This window comes from Cnephaeus nilssonii (assembly GCF_951640355.1).
Source record: "Cnephaeus nilssonii genome assembly, chromosome: X".
Taxonomy (NCBI): domain Eukaryota; kingdom Metazoa; phylum Chordata; class Mammalia; order Chiroptera; family Vespertilionidae; genus Cnephaeus; species Cnephaeus nilssonii.
The window spans coordinates 13,542,567-13,557,221 of NC_137071.1; the positions used below are offsets into that span (position 1 = coordinate 13,542,567).

Below are 14,655 nucleotides of genomic sequence, written 5' to 3' on the forward strand. Positions count from 1 at the left end.
ATTCCTCTTGGAATATACCAATTATGTATCTATTTAGGTCATTTTATTATATAATCTTAATCATATCTTTTACATGGAAAATATTTGTGCTGAAGGCAAAAAAGGAATAAAGGAGTTCAAGGTTCTATGAAAATAAGTACAGAAGTAAAAGTAGTAAGAAAATTAGGATTAAAATCTAGACTACTTGGCTCCTTGTTCATCAATGTTCATTCATGTTAACACAATTAATATATATTTAGTTATTGTTTATTATTTGTATGACAGTTTGGTAGATGTTGGGGATACTTATATTACAATGTGATGAGTGCTGGGATAAAGTCTTAAAAATGAGCCTTTACCAAATGTGTCTGATGTATTCCAAGTACTTTTAATGTATTCTATTTTATTCAACCTTTACAAAAATTTCTGTGAAGAAGGCATTTATATTCTTTTGTTACAAATGAGGGTATTAGCTTGAAGATGATTAATTGCCTTTTTTCAATGTTGTGGAGCAAAAACATGACAGAACACATTCTTTTCAGATCTGTGTATTTCTATGAAATTATGTACTTCATTTGAACAATGTCATGAAGGATAAATAAGAGTTAGCCCAGTCAAAACCGGTTTGGCTCAGTGCATGGAGCGTCGGTCTGCGGACTGAAAGGTCCCGGGTTCGATTCCGGTCAAGGGCATGTACATTGGTTGCGGGCACATCCCCAGTGGGGGTTGTGCAGGAGGCAGCTGGTCGATGTTTCTCTCTTATCGATGTTTCTAGCTCTCTATCCCTCTTCCTTCCTCTCTGTAAAAAATCAATAAAAAAAATAAAAAAATAAGAGTTAGCCCAGAAGTACACATAGAAGGAAGGACATTCTAGGTTGAGACTCATGGAAAGGAAATAACTGTTCTTTCTGGTAATTTCCAGGACTCAGGAAATTTGGAGTGCAGGCTGAATGAAGAAGGGGAATAGGGTGATGAAGCCTAACTCATTGGCCTAAAACTTAGAAACTGTTTCAGTAAAAATTAAGTTTATTGAGTAATAAATCACATACAATAAAATGTATCAGTTTTCAAGGAATGGTTGCACAAGTTTTGACAATGTGTACACCCATGTAAACATCACAATGATCAAAATATAGAATATTTGTATTACCCTACAAATTATCCTTGTACTTCTTTGTAGTTCATACCTTCATGCTGTCCCCAGACCCAGGCAACCAATGATATGTATAGTTTTCCATCTTCTATAATTTCATAAAAATGTACTCATAGGGTATGTATGTTTTTATGACTGCCTTATTTTGCTCAGCATAATGAATTTTAGTTATGTTGTTGTATCAGTAGTTCATTGTTTTTTTATTACTGAGTAGAGCTCAGTTGTTGATAGATATTTGGGTTCTTCCCAGTTTTTGACCATAATAAAGCTTCTATTAACATTTGCATACAAATCTTTGGGTGGGCATATATTTACTTTTCTCTTGCGTAAATTCCTAATTATGTTTGCTTGTTATATCATTTTCCATCCTTTAACTTTTAGCCAATCTATGCCTTTTAAGTGGGTTTCTCAAAGAAAGCACATAGGTGGATCTTGCATTTTTATCCAGTTTTACAGGCTGTGTCTTTTAATTGGAATATGCAAATCATTTTTATTTAATTTAACTACATATTCAGCTGAGTTTAAATCTTCCATCTTGCTATTTGTTTCTATTTGTTTCATCTGCTCTGTCTCTCCCCCCCCATATTTTCCCATTTTCTTTTAGATAAATTGAGTATGTTTTGCTTTTCTATTTTATTTCCTTTATTTGTTTATTAGCTATAACTCTTTAGTTTATTTTCTCAGAGGTTGCTCTAGGGCATAGAGTGTGTATTTTAATTTATCAATTTGTGGCACTTTACTTTCAAATAATAATATACCATTTTACAAATAATGCAAGGACATTACAATAGTACACTTTGATTCACTCTACTGTCCTTGGTGCTGTTGCTATCATACTTTTTAGTTTATATACCAGTATATTTAAAACTCCATAATAGATAAATTATCATAGTTTTTCTTTAAAAGTCATTTTCTCATTTTAAAAGTTGAGATAAATTTATACTTTCCTATATATTTACCATTTCCAATGGTCTTCATTCCTTTGTGTAGGTCTAAGTTTATATTAGTCAGGGCTCTTCAGTAACACAGAATCAATAAGATACATATAAGAGGAGATTTACTATAGGATTTGGCTCATGCACTAATGGAGGCTGATGAGTGCCATGATCTGCTATGTTAGCTAGAGTCCCAGAAAAGGCAGTACTGTATTCAGTTTGACAATCTATGGGATAATGGTGTAAGCCCAAGTCTGAATCTGAAAGGTAAAAACCAAGATTGCTGCCCAGTTGGTCTGGCTCAGTGGTTGAGCATTGACCTATGAACCAGTAGATCACAATTCAATTCCTGGTCAGGGCACATGCCCGGGTTGCGGGCTCAATCCCCAGTGTGAGGCATGCAGGAGGCAGCCAATCAATGATTCTCTCATCATTGATGTTTCTATCTCTCTCCTCCTCTCCCTTCCTCTCTGAAACCAATAAAAAAAACCACACCAAGATTGCCAATGAATGTCTTAGCTAAAAGAGAAAGAGGGAATTCACCCTTCTTCTATCTTTCTTTGTTCAATTTAGGCCCTTAACAGATTGGATGACCTCCACTCTCACTGGTGAGAGAGGATTTTCTTTACTCAGTACTTATTCAAATGCCAATCTCTTCCAGAAATAATGTTTTACCAGCTATCTGGACCTCCCTTAAACCAGACAAATTCACACATCAAATTAACCGTTACAAAATTCATCAGTTATCATTGTTTTTCTGTTTGGAAAACTCACATAACATTTCCTGTAGGACAGGTCAGTTGGCAATAAACTCTTTCAGCTTTTGTTTGTCTGATAATTATATATTTCATCTTCATTTTTGAAGAGTATTTTCACAATACATAGAGGTAAAGATTGAGTTTTTTCTTTCAGCATTTAAAAAATGTTCAATTTTCTTCTGCCTTGCATAATTTCAGATGAGAAATTTGTGAATTTTTTCTCTGTATATATCGTTCTTTAGCTGCTTTTATGAATTTCTCTTTACCAATGATTTTATCAATTTATGATGTGCCTTGGTGTGATTTTTATTTGTGTATTTTATTAGTCTTGATAAGCTTCTTAGATCTGTGCGTTTTTAGTTTTCATCAACTGGAAAAATTTCCCCCTATTATATCAGATATTATTTTGACTCATTCCCCCCCCCAAATAATTAGTGAAACAATATATATATATTGTAGACACTGTTTGATATTGTCTCACAAAGCACTGAGGATATGTTTATTTTATTTTTTTGTCTTTTAAGTTTTATGCTTAATTTTGAATAGTTTCTGTTACTAGGTTTTCAGGTTTTATTCTGCAGCATCTAATTTGTATTAATCCTCTACAGTAAAATTTTCATTTTAGATACTGCATTTTTTATCTTTTGAAGTTCTGTGTTGTTCATTCTCTTATTTTATATTTCTTTATTATGTACATATTTCCACCCACATTCTTAAAGTCCTTGTCTGTTAATTTTTTCCCCCTTTGTTATTGCTAGGTCTTCTTACTTTGACATATATTTCTTCTGTTTATGTGTAATATTTTTCTTCTTTTCACATATTAAATTTTTATTGAATTCTAGACATTTAAAATTTTGAGTGCTGAATTTGTTCTGGTGGACACATTAGCTTGAAAAATTCAAGGGTTGTTTTTAAGGTTTTCTTTGAGCAGGTCTATAGAAGACTTTATTCTAGGCTTAGTTCAATCCTAATTAGGAAGGCACAACCCTTTGGGGTTTATAACAAATGCTTTCATGTATTTAACAAGGTCTTTCCTCCTGGGCTGGTGAGTAATTGAAAAATTCTCAGCCTAGTGTGTTAGTTCCCTGGTAATTGTTCTTTGCTAGCAATGGTTCTTTGCCTGACTTCATGTGTATATGTAGAGTGATGTTCAAATAGAGACTGAAGAAGACAAATACAAAGATTTCTGGAGGATGTTCTCTATTTAGAACTCTCTGCTTGGTACCCTGCCCTCCAAATTTCATTTTTGTCCCTTCAACTCAGTGAGACAACCAAACATTGTTCTGTATCCCCTCCCTTTGTAATGGTTCATAAATTTTCTCCTGGAAGAGAGCTGAGTCAATCATAGAGCTCATCTAACTTATTTCTCTTCTCACAAGATTACAGTCTTGTGCTATCTGTTATTTAATGTCATAAGGGTGTTGATACTAGTGGCCCAGTGCACGAAATTCATGCATGGAGGGGGGTTCCCTTAGACCAGCCTGCACCTTCTCCAATCGGGGACATCCCTCTCACAATCTGGGACCGCTGGCTCCTAACCGCTCACCTGCCTGTCACATCGCCCCTACCTGCCTCTGCCTTCCTGCCTGATTGCCCCTAACCCCTCTGCCTGCCTGCCTGAGCACCCCTAACATCTCTGCCTGCCTGCCTGATCACCCCTAACAGCCCTTCCCAGCCAGCCTGATCTCGCCACCAACTGCTCTGTCCTGCTGGCCTAATCTCACCCCCAACTGCTTCTGCCTGCCGGATCACCCCTAACTGTCCTTCCCTTGCCAGCCTGATCTCACCCCCAACTGCCCTCCCCTGCCACCCTGGTTGCCCCCAACTGCCCTCCCCTGCCAGCCTGATCTCGCCCCCAACTGCCCTCTCCTGCCGGCCTGGTTGCGCCCAACTGCCCTCCCCTGCTGGCCTGATCTTGCCCCCAATGGCCCTCCCCTGCTGGCCTGATCTTGCCCCCAATGGCCCTCCTGTGCTGGCCTGATCTCGCCCCCAACTGCCCTCCCCTGCAGGCCTGATCTTGCCCCCAACTGCCCTCCCCTGCAGGCCTGATCTTGCCCCCAACTGCCCTCCCCTATCACCAATTTGGTTCTTATTGGTCAGTTTCTATTCCAGTCAGCGTCAAAAGCTCCGCCTCCTAGGCAGCCATTGGCTCCTCACAGTTCACCCAGATTTGTTTCTGATTGGTCGGTTTCTATGTCAGTCAGCATCTCTGGGCTTACCTCCAGGCCTGATCAGAGAGGCAGGGCTGATCAACAGCCCCCACGGAGGCCTGGAGAGAAACAGAGGCACAGCTTCTGGTGAAGCCCTGAGAGAAAGAAAGAGGCAAGGGCTGATCAACAGCTGCCACAGAGGCTGTGTATCAGACCCTGCCTCTCTCTTCAGGCTGCTCTTCAGGCCTGATCCACAGCCCCCATGGCAGTCAGTGCTGGGTCTCCACGGCAACCCAGCACTGACTGCAGGACTGAATTCTGATTGGTCGAGCCTTCGGTTGTTTTGGACATTACGGACACTGGGTTTTTATATATTAGGATATTTCCCCCAGTTTTCTAATTGTTTATGTTGAGAGAGTAATTCCAATAGCAGTTATTCCTTTTTAGGCAGAAGCAGAAATCCATGTAGTGAGTTTTTACAGAGAATTATTAATGTACACATGAAATCCCAGACAGCAAAGTCCTGTAGAAATATCAGAATTTTTTTTTGAATGATGGGATAATAAATCAGACAGATCTTCTAAGTGAGGACAAGTAAAAATAATAAGAATAAATTAAAAAGAAAACCTCTTAAAAACATTGAAGAGCTAATAAGATAGTGAAGAATTACCAGGCCACAATAAATGAAAGGTGAGAATCCAGAAATTTAAACTTGGCTCTCAAATAATGCTTCTGTAGTGAGAGCATTCCCCAATCTGGAAGAATAGATGTGAAATTGAGTGCAGTTTTGGTGGTTTTGTAGAATGATCAAAATATATATCAACAGTTGTTAGAAAGTGAACAAAAGATTTAATAGGTACTTCAGAAAGAGGAAATTTAAATAGCTGTTAAACTTATTAAAACCTTCTAAACTTCATTGGTGATTAGAGACAGATTAAATAAAACCATAAAGAAATACCAGTACATATATACCCACTAAAATGGCAAAATGTAAAATGTGTAATGATATTAAGTGTTGGCAAGGATGATGAGTAATGAAGACACTCAACCTTTACTAATGGGAGGGAGCATAGTTTGCCTATAACCACTTAGGGAAATTTTACATCTAGTGTATGATCCATCAATTTACTTCCTATGTATATACTTAAAGAATCATGTGCTCATTTGCTTCAGGATTCATGTACAAAAATGTTCATAGTTGCATTGTTTGTAATTGTGAAAAATAATATCCATGAAAGCATCCCATGTCTAACAACAAAAAAATAAATATGAAATATATGGTATAGTTACATAGTAGGATATTTTGTAACCACAAAAATGTAGAGATACATGTTCTATCTTGAATGAATCTTAAAAACATGTGAAGAAGAAACCTAAAAGATACATACAGTTTGATTTCATTTACATAAAGGTACAAAATAGATAAAACTAAACCATATTGCTAAGGTTACCTATATAGGTTGTTAAACTGTAAGTAAAAGCAAGAATATGACCCCAACAAAAAAACAAAAACAGTGACTACCTTTAGAGGAGAGGCAAATGTTTTGAATAAGTAGGAGCACATGGTATTTTTCCAGAATCCTAGAAATCTTTTATTTCTTAATCTAGGTGGCAGTTACACAGATGCTCCATTTATAACTATTAATAAAATTTATTAACGTTAATAAAATGTTTATATATTGTGCAGTTTTTGTATATACAATTTTGTAGTAAAAAAAGTTGTTTTTTGTGTTTGTTTTTTTTAAAAGGTACTAGGATCAGTTTAGGCCATCTCTATCCAATGGAAAAAGAATGTAAAGCCACAAATGTGAGCCACATATGTAATTTAAAATTTTCCAGTAGTCATTTTCAATGGTAAAAATTAACAGGTGCAATTAGTTTTAATAATATATTCAATTTAATCAAGTATATCTAAAATACCATTATTTCAACATACAATCAACATAAAAATACTAAATTATATTACATTCTTTTTATTGTTAAGTATTAAAATCTATTTCAAGTACTCAATAGTAACATGTGCCTAACAGCAACAGTATTGGATGTTATGGGTCTAGAGTATGAGTGACACTTATCTATGCATACTTCAGCAAACACAAAGGAATTACAGAAGAGGGTGAAAAAAAGATCATAATCTGGGCACAGTAGCAATGAGTTCAAAAACTGACTTGGATAATGCTCCCGTGGAGAGAATAATTGATCATAAACTAACAGTCAATTGAGTGTCTGAATCAAGAACTAAGTTTTTTTTTTCTGACTGGGTCTGAGCCTTAAGTAAAGTAAATGTATAAGAGTTGGTAGGGATTTTAAAGGACATAAATTAGGTAAATAATTATTTTTAATATATTGTTTAGTGAAATTACTCGTTTAACTACATGCTAGCTAAATAGTTTTTTCATGAAAAATCAAAACACCTCATACAAAAATAAGTAACCATGTCTTATTCAGGAAATACTCATATTTCTCTTATGTTGGTTCAGGACTTCATATCCTTCTATGAGTCTTTTCTTCATTAAGATACGATCACACATAGCCTGAAACTATAATAAAGAAGTACTATGTCCTTAGGGTGGGAGATAACTTCCAAAGGGTGTTATGAAAGGAAGAGACAAGATCAGATTTGCATTTTGTTTTTTTAAACACATTTTTATTGATTTCAGAGAGGAAGGGAAAGGGAGAGAGAGAGAGATAGAAACATCAATGATGAGAGAGAATCACTGATGGGCTGCCTCCTGCACGCTTCCTACTGGGGATTGAGCCTGCAACTCTGGCATGTGCCCTTGACCGGAATCCAACCTGGGACCCTCCAGCCTGCTAGGAACAGGTTTGCATTCTAGAACTGTTGCTTGAGTTTGATGCAACTGATGGATTGGAGAGAGCCCAGGAGAAAGCTGAGATTGCTCCTAGGTGGATGTTGCTGTGACCCAGGAATAATTTAATGGTACATTAGAGGAGATACAATAGAGATGGAAAGGAATGGATAGAGTCATGAGTTATGATTGATTGGATGCATGAGGATAAAGGAGGAGTTGAGGGTGATTTCCACATATCTGGATTGAGCAACATGGTGGATGGTGGTGCGAACTACTGAGATTAAAACATAAATAAATAAAACATAACCAATTGTCTAAGAGCAAGGACTCTGGATCCAGAATGCCTGGACTTGAATCCTGGTTCTTCCACTGAATGATTTGGGATAAGTTATTTAACCTCTCTCTGGCTCAGTTTTCTCATCTGTGAAAACAGGGATGGCAGTAGTACTTATCTCATTGGACTGTTACATGGATCAAATAAAGTAATATTTGTAAAGCATTTAGAACAATGCTTGACACACAGTAGGCACTATATAAGTGCTTACTAAATGAATATAATAAGCAAACATGAAGGGACTCACCTGAGAAGAAATATAATGAGTTCAGTTTGTACATATTGAATTTGGGGCATCTGGGTGGGATGCAATCAAGGGATGATGTTGTGTAGGCAGGGGGTTATATAAGTCCCAGTCCAGAATTTAGAAGAAAGATTTTGTGGGATGTCATAATCATCTATCCATCCTTCTGTTTGTCTGTCTATCTCTCTGTCATTTGGAAAACAGAAATAAAGAAGATTTTCCAGGAGTAGAATGTAGAACAGAGGTTTTTAATTATTTCATTTCTGCATACAGCACAATGTAGAAGTCATTCTGCTAAAGAATTCTGGTTTAAAGTTATGTAATGTTATAGTGAATTTTTATCAGTATTCCAAAGGGATCATTTTTCTACCTGTGCCTGATTAATTCAGTAGTTATGTATCACTGTTGGCAGGATAAAACAATACGAAGCTTTGGGGAAGGAAACAAGATTCACTTGGCACAAAATCCCAATGCATTTCTTCAATGGCATCTGCATCATTCTTGTACTGGGTTTCCTTTGAAGGTATAGTAATTATCTGTACAAATTTGAATTCATTTAAAAACAACAGGCAAACTCTTCCTCATACTTAAATATTATGACAAGGTATGATATAAGAAAAAGAAAGAAAAGTTACTCTAAGAAGCACAAATGAGCCAAAAACTTTAGCACTCTTTCTTTTGTCATAATTTACTCTCCAATGTGTTTTTTCTTAATCTTTGCAAATAGTAGGAGCAGTAACTTTTAATAACAATTTATTGAGATATGAATACATATCTCAATACCATACAATTGACCCTTTTAGTTTTTTAAAATATATTTTTATTGATTTCAGAGAGGAAGAGAGAGGGAGAGAGAGAGAAACATCAATGATGAGAGAGAAACATTGATCTGGTGCCTTCTGCATGTCCCCTACTGGGGATCAAGCCCAAAATCTGGGCATGTGCCCTAACTGGGAATCAAACTGTGACATCCTGGTTCATAGGTTGACACTCAATCACTGAGCAACACCAGCTGGGCGCCCCTTTTAAAGTGGACAGTTCAGTAGGTTTTCTTAAAAAAAAAACAAAACAAAATTATATATATATATATATATATATATATATATATATATATATATATATACTAAAAGCCCGGTGCACGAAATTCGTGCACGGCGGGGGGTTGTCCCTCAGCCCAGCCTGTACCCTCTCCAATCTGGGACTCCTGGAGGGATGTCTGACTGCCCGTTTAGGCCCGATCCCTGGGATCGGGCCTAAACGGGCAGTCGGACATCCCTCTCACAATCCAGGACTGCTGGCTCCCAACTGCTTGCCTGCCTGCCTTCCTGATTGCCCCTAACCGCTTCTGCCTGCCAGCCTGATCACCCCCTAACCACTCCGCTGCCAGCCTGGTTGATGCTTAACTGCTCCCCTGCCAGCCTGTTTGCCCCCAATTTCCCTCCTCTGCCGGCCTGGTCACCCCTAACTGCCCTCTCCTGCAGGGTTGATCACCTCCAACTGCCCTCCCTTGCAAGCCTGGTCCCTCTCAACTGCCCTCCCTTGCAGGCCGGGTGCCTCCCAACTGCCCTCTCCTGCTGGCCATCTTGTAGTGGCCATCTTGTGTCCACATGGGGGCAGGATCTTTGACCACATGGGGGCAGCTATATTGTGTGTTGCAGTGATGATCAATCTGCAGATTACTCTTTTATTAGATAGGATAGAGGCCTGGTACAGGGGTGGGGGCCAGCTGGTTTGCCCTGAAGGGCTTCCCGGATCAGGTGGGGGCTCCCTTGGGGCGTGGATCGTCCTGAGCGAGGGGCCTGTGGTGGTTTGCAGGCCGGCCATGCCCCTTGGCAACCCAAGGGGAGGCCCTGGTATCTGGAATTTATTTTCCTTCTACAATTGAAACTTTGTAGCCTGGAGCGGAGCCAAGCCTGCTGTTCCCTCCGGGGCGGCAGCCATTTCTGTGGCCGTTAATTCACCTTCTACAATTGAACCTTTGTAACCTTAAGCGGGTGAGCCCGGCCAGGGTGTGCGGAAAGCTTTGCTTCCCGTTGCCGCCGGCAACCCTGGCCTGCTCTCTCAAGCTCCATTCTGCCGCCATTTGTTTGAATTTGTTTACCTTCTATAATTGAAACTTTGTAGCTTGAGTGGAGGCTTAGGCCTGCAACGGCTATGGAAAGCTTGGCTTGCTCTGTTACCTGGGAAACCTTGCTCACTGTGGCTGTAGCCATCTTGGATTGGGGTTAATTTGCATACTCGCCCTGATTGGCTGGTGGGCGTGGCTTATGTAGCGGAGTGATGGTTAATTTGCATATTACCATTTTATTAGAAAGGATTATTGATTTTAGAGAGGAAGGGAGAGGGAGAGAAAGAAACATCAATGATGAGAGAGAATCATTGATTGCCTGCCTCCTGTACGCCCCTTATTGAGGATGGAGACCACAACCCAGGCATGTGCCCTTAGCCGGAATTGAACCTGGGACCCTTCAGTCTGTAGGCTGATGCTCTATCCATTGAGCCAAACCAGCTAGGGCTGTTCAGTACTTTTTAGTGTATTCACCGAGTTGTGAACCTGTCACAACTATATAGTTTTAGAACACTTCCCTCACACCCTCAGAATAAACCTTTCACTTGTAGGAGTGTAATAACAATTTTCTATTAATCTTTAAATTCTTCTGGCTGCACTAATAATCAAATAAACAGGAGGCCAATTAACAGGAGAAAATGACCAAATTTATTACATATGTACATATATGGGTTCTATAAGAATATGAGACACAATGACTGATGGGGCAGTTAAGGCTTATATGTCATCTTGAGCTAAGGAGGAGGTTTTATTTGTTTTGCTCTTAACAGCTCTATGTTACTATACAATCATTTAAGATTGTATAATGATGCAGGAATGTATCTCTATATATACATGAATAGGTACATACTTATATGAAAGCAATAAATATGTATGTGTTTATATGTAAATATGTATGTACTAGTATTGAAGTCTATGTATGTTATGCATAGATATGTAAATGTATATACAGATATATGTATATGTTCACTTGTTTATCCATATGAATATTGTAGGGAAGGAAAAATAACTTTCCTTCTACATTTCTAAGTTCTTCTTGTGGGTCTAATAATCAAGCTGACATGAGACAAATTAAGATGAGAAAATAACCAAATTTATTATGTATGTTCATATGGGGGTTCTGTAAGAACATGGGGCCAGAGGACAGATCAGGCAGTTGAGGCTTATATGCCATCTTTAGCTAAGAAGAAGGTTGGGGGGAGGGGGAAGATTTGTGGTTTGGGACTATAAAGGGGAGGAAAGGAATTCACATGGACATGAAAAGCAAATGTGCTTTTCCTCTTCATTTTTTAAAATTACCTTTTCAGTTTCTCCCTTATTGACTACAAATGCTAGAGAGCTAGAAATATTACAATATGGTTTCTTTCAAATGTAACTTTACATTTGAAAGTCTTTCCCTAGATGTGGCATTAACTGTTCATTTTTGAGTTGCCCAATTATTTATTTTACTAGAGGCCCGGTGCATGAAATTTGTGCATGGGGGAGGGGGGGCCAGGTTGTGTGTCCCTCAGCCCAGCCTGCACCCTCTCCAATCTGGGACCCCTCGAGGGATGTCCGACTGCCCGTTTAGGCCTGGTCACACCCAACTGGCCTCCCCTGCTGGCCCAGTCACCCCTAACTGCCCCCCTTGCCAGCCTGGTCACCCCTAACTGCCCTCCCTGCCAGCTGGATTGCCCCTAACTGCCCTCCCCTGATGGCCTGGTGACCCCTAACTGCCCTCCCCTAATGGCCTGGTCTCCCCCAACTGCCCTCCTCTGCATGCCTGGTTGCCCCTAACTGCCCTCCCCTGCAGGCCGGGTCTCTCCCAACTGCCCTCCCCTGCAGGCCTGGTCGCCCCCAACTGCCCTCCCCTGCTGGACATCTTGTGGTGGCCATCTTGTGTCCACATGGAGGCAGCCATCTTTGACCACATTGGGGCAGCCATCTTGTGTGTTGGAGTGATGGTCAATTTGCATATTATCTCCTTATTATATAGGATATTATATAGGATTAGCCTTGAGTGTTTTCCTTTTTTTTTTTTAAACAAGTGTTGTCTGAGAGCCTTATATATTCCAGGCATTGTGCTAAGCATTTTTCATAAATTATTTCAGGATAAAACTGTAGATTTAATACTTGCAACATTTATGATACTAAGATACTAAAATAAAGTTCTCAGAGAAATGAAAATAGGTGACAATAACATTTACTTGCTATTATGAATAGAATTGATTTTTTCTTTTGAGTTCATCTATGACAGACTCAGAATATTTATTTATTTATTTATTATTGTTTAAAGTATTATATATGTCTCCTTTTCCTCCGATTGACCCCCCCTCCCCCACCACTCCCACCCTTAAGGGCACAGACTCAGAATATTATCAATTGGCCTTTATCTGATACTTTAGGAAACAAAATTCAAATGTTCTTCTATTAGTTATTGTTAAGTAACAAAACACCCAAACCTTAGTGGCTTAAGACAACAATCATTAGTTTGACTCATGATTCTGTGCTTAAGACAACAATCACTATTTTGACTCATGATCCAGGCAAGGCTGAGCTGGGTAATTTTTTTTTTTCCTATAGCCTTCTTTACTTAAAAAGAAATCATTCATTTATTTTTATGATAAGAACACTTAAGATGTATCCTCAGCAAATTTTAAAATATATAATACAGTATTGTTAACTAGAAGCTCTGTACTGCACAGTAGATCTCTAGGGTTTATCTTGTATAACTGAAACTTTATACCCTTTGATTAACACCTTTCCATTTCCTCTCCCTGAGCCCCTGACAACTACATTCTACTTTCTGCTTCTATGAATTAGACTCTTAGATTCATCATATAACCCGGATCCTGTAGTATTTATCCTTTTGTATGAGTAATTATTTGAGGGGGAGGGGTCTTAGCTGGACTACCTAATGCATCTGCATTCAGATGCAGGTCAGCTATGTGGCCCTGCTTCCAGGGTTGGCTGTTTGTCAGCCGTGGGGATAGACAACTTAGATATGTGTTTCTAATCTCCTAGCTGACTGGTCTAGACTTATTCACAGGGCAGCAGTTTCAAAGGGAAGGAAGAGAGTCTTAGTCCATAAGCATCTTTCAAATCTCCCAAGGACCAAACAAGTCACATAGCCCAGGTCAGAGTCAGTGTAAGAGAGGAAGGGTGAAAGTTGTGGATATAGGGAGATGTCAACAAATTGAGGGCCATTAAATTTTTTTGTTCTGAGTTTTATTCTCTGAATTCTTTCTCAGGCCTTCAAATGAACATCTCATCTATTTCATCTCACCTCATCTATGTCTCTCTGTCACTCTTACTCTTGCTGTTATACACACACACTCTGTCTCCTAACAGAAATAAAATATACTCTTTTTTTATTGACTTGAAGAGGAAGAGAGAGAGAGAAACATCAATGATGAGAGAGAATCCTTGATCCGTTGCCTCTAGCATGCCCCCTTCTAGGGATTGAGCCTCCAACCAGGGCATGTGCCCTTGACTGGAATTGAACCTGGGCCCCTCAGTCTGCAGGCTGACACTCTATCCACTGAGCCAAACCAGCTAGGGCAGAAATAAAGTACTCTTGATGGATAACATACTGGTATAGACCAGTAGCAGGCTTCAGAATGAAGACAATACTTTTCACTCTTGCCCCATCCTTGCTCTCTGAAATACCAGCAGGTATTGGAGACTATACAACTAGATTGCTATAAAAAATAAAATCCTTAAATTAGCTTTTTAAAGGGAACAAAAGTTGACTGTGGACTAGACGTCAACAAAGACTTGCTGAACCCAGCAGCTCCAGCAGTGAGACACTGCCGGGAAGGAGCAGCATACCAAATTGCCTTGCCAACCTTGCTTCAATAGCTGTTCAACAGGGTGCCCAGGCATCTTTCAAGTGTTAGTTTCTATTTGTGTTAACTTCCAATTTAGAGTTTTTAAATTGAAACTCAATCTTAAAATCAGTTTGCATGCCAGAAAAGCAGTTTGGGAAGAGGCAAGGAAATGAAGACATTATATTTATATAAAAGAGGGCAAATGAGGAACTGTAATAAGAACTTTAAGAATGACTCCTATTCTAGAGTGCCCTTCCCCTCCACATTCCCTAGAATGGTACAGTATTTATCACCAGATAATCCACAAACTTTGATTAAAAAATTATACAGGTTACTCCTAAAATGGATATTTAGAAAAGCAAACAAATATACCATCAACTTATTTGTCGGAATATGAATAATCTACTTGATG

General features: G+C 38.9%; 1 protein-coding gene across 5 annotated transcripts in view; it reads left to right on the forward strand.

Annotated features, from left to right (window-relative positions):
- LOC307095111 (melanoma-associated antigen B18-like) overlaps positions 1-14,655 on the forward strand; it is a 404,753-nt gene that overhangs the window by 90,369 nt on the left and 299,729 nt on the right. The window contains exon 1 of one of the 5 annotated variants that reach the window (XM_079764278.1): positions 8,814-8,889. The exons of the other annotated variants lie outside the window; for them this stretch is intronic. The gene's annotated coding sequence lies outside the window, so the exon portion shown is untranslated. Of the gene's footprint in view, positions 1-8,813; positions 8,890-14,655 lie in introns of those variants that run through there. 5 annotated transcript variants of the gene reach the window in all.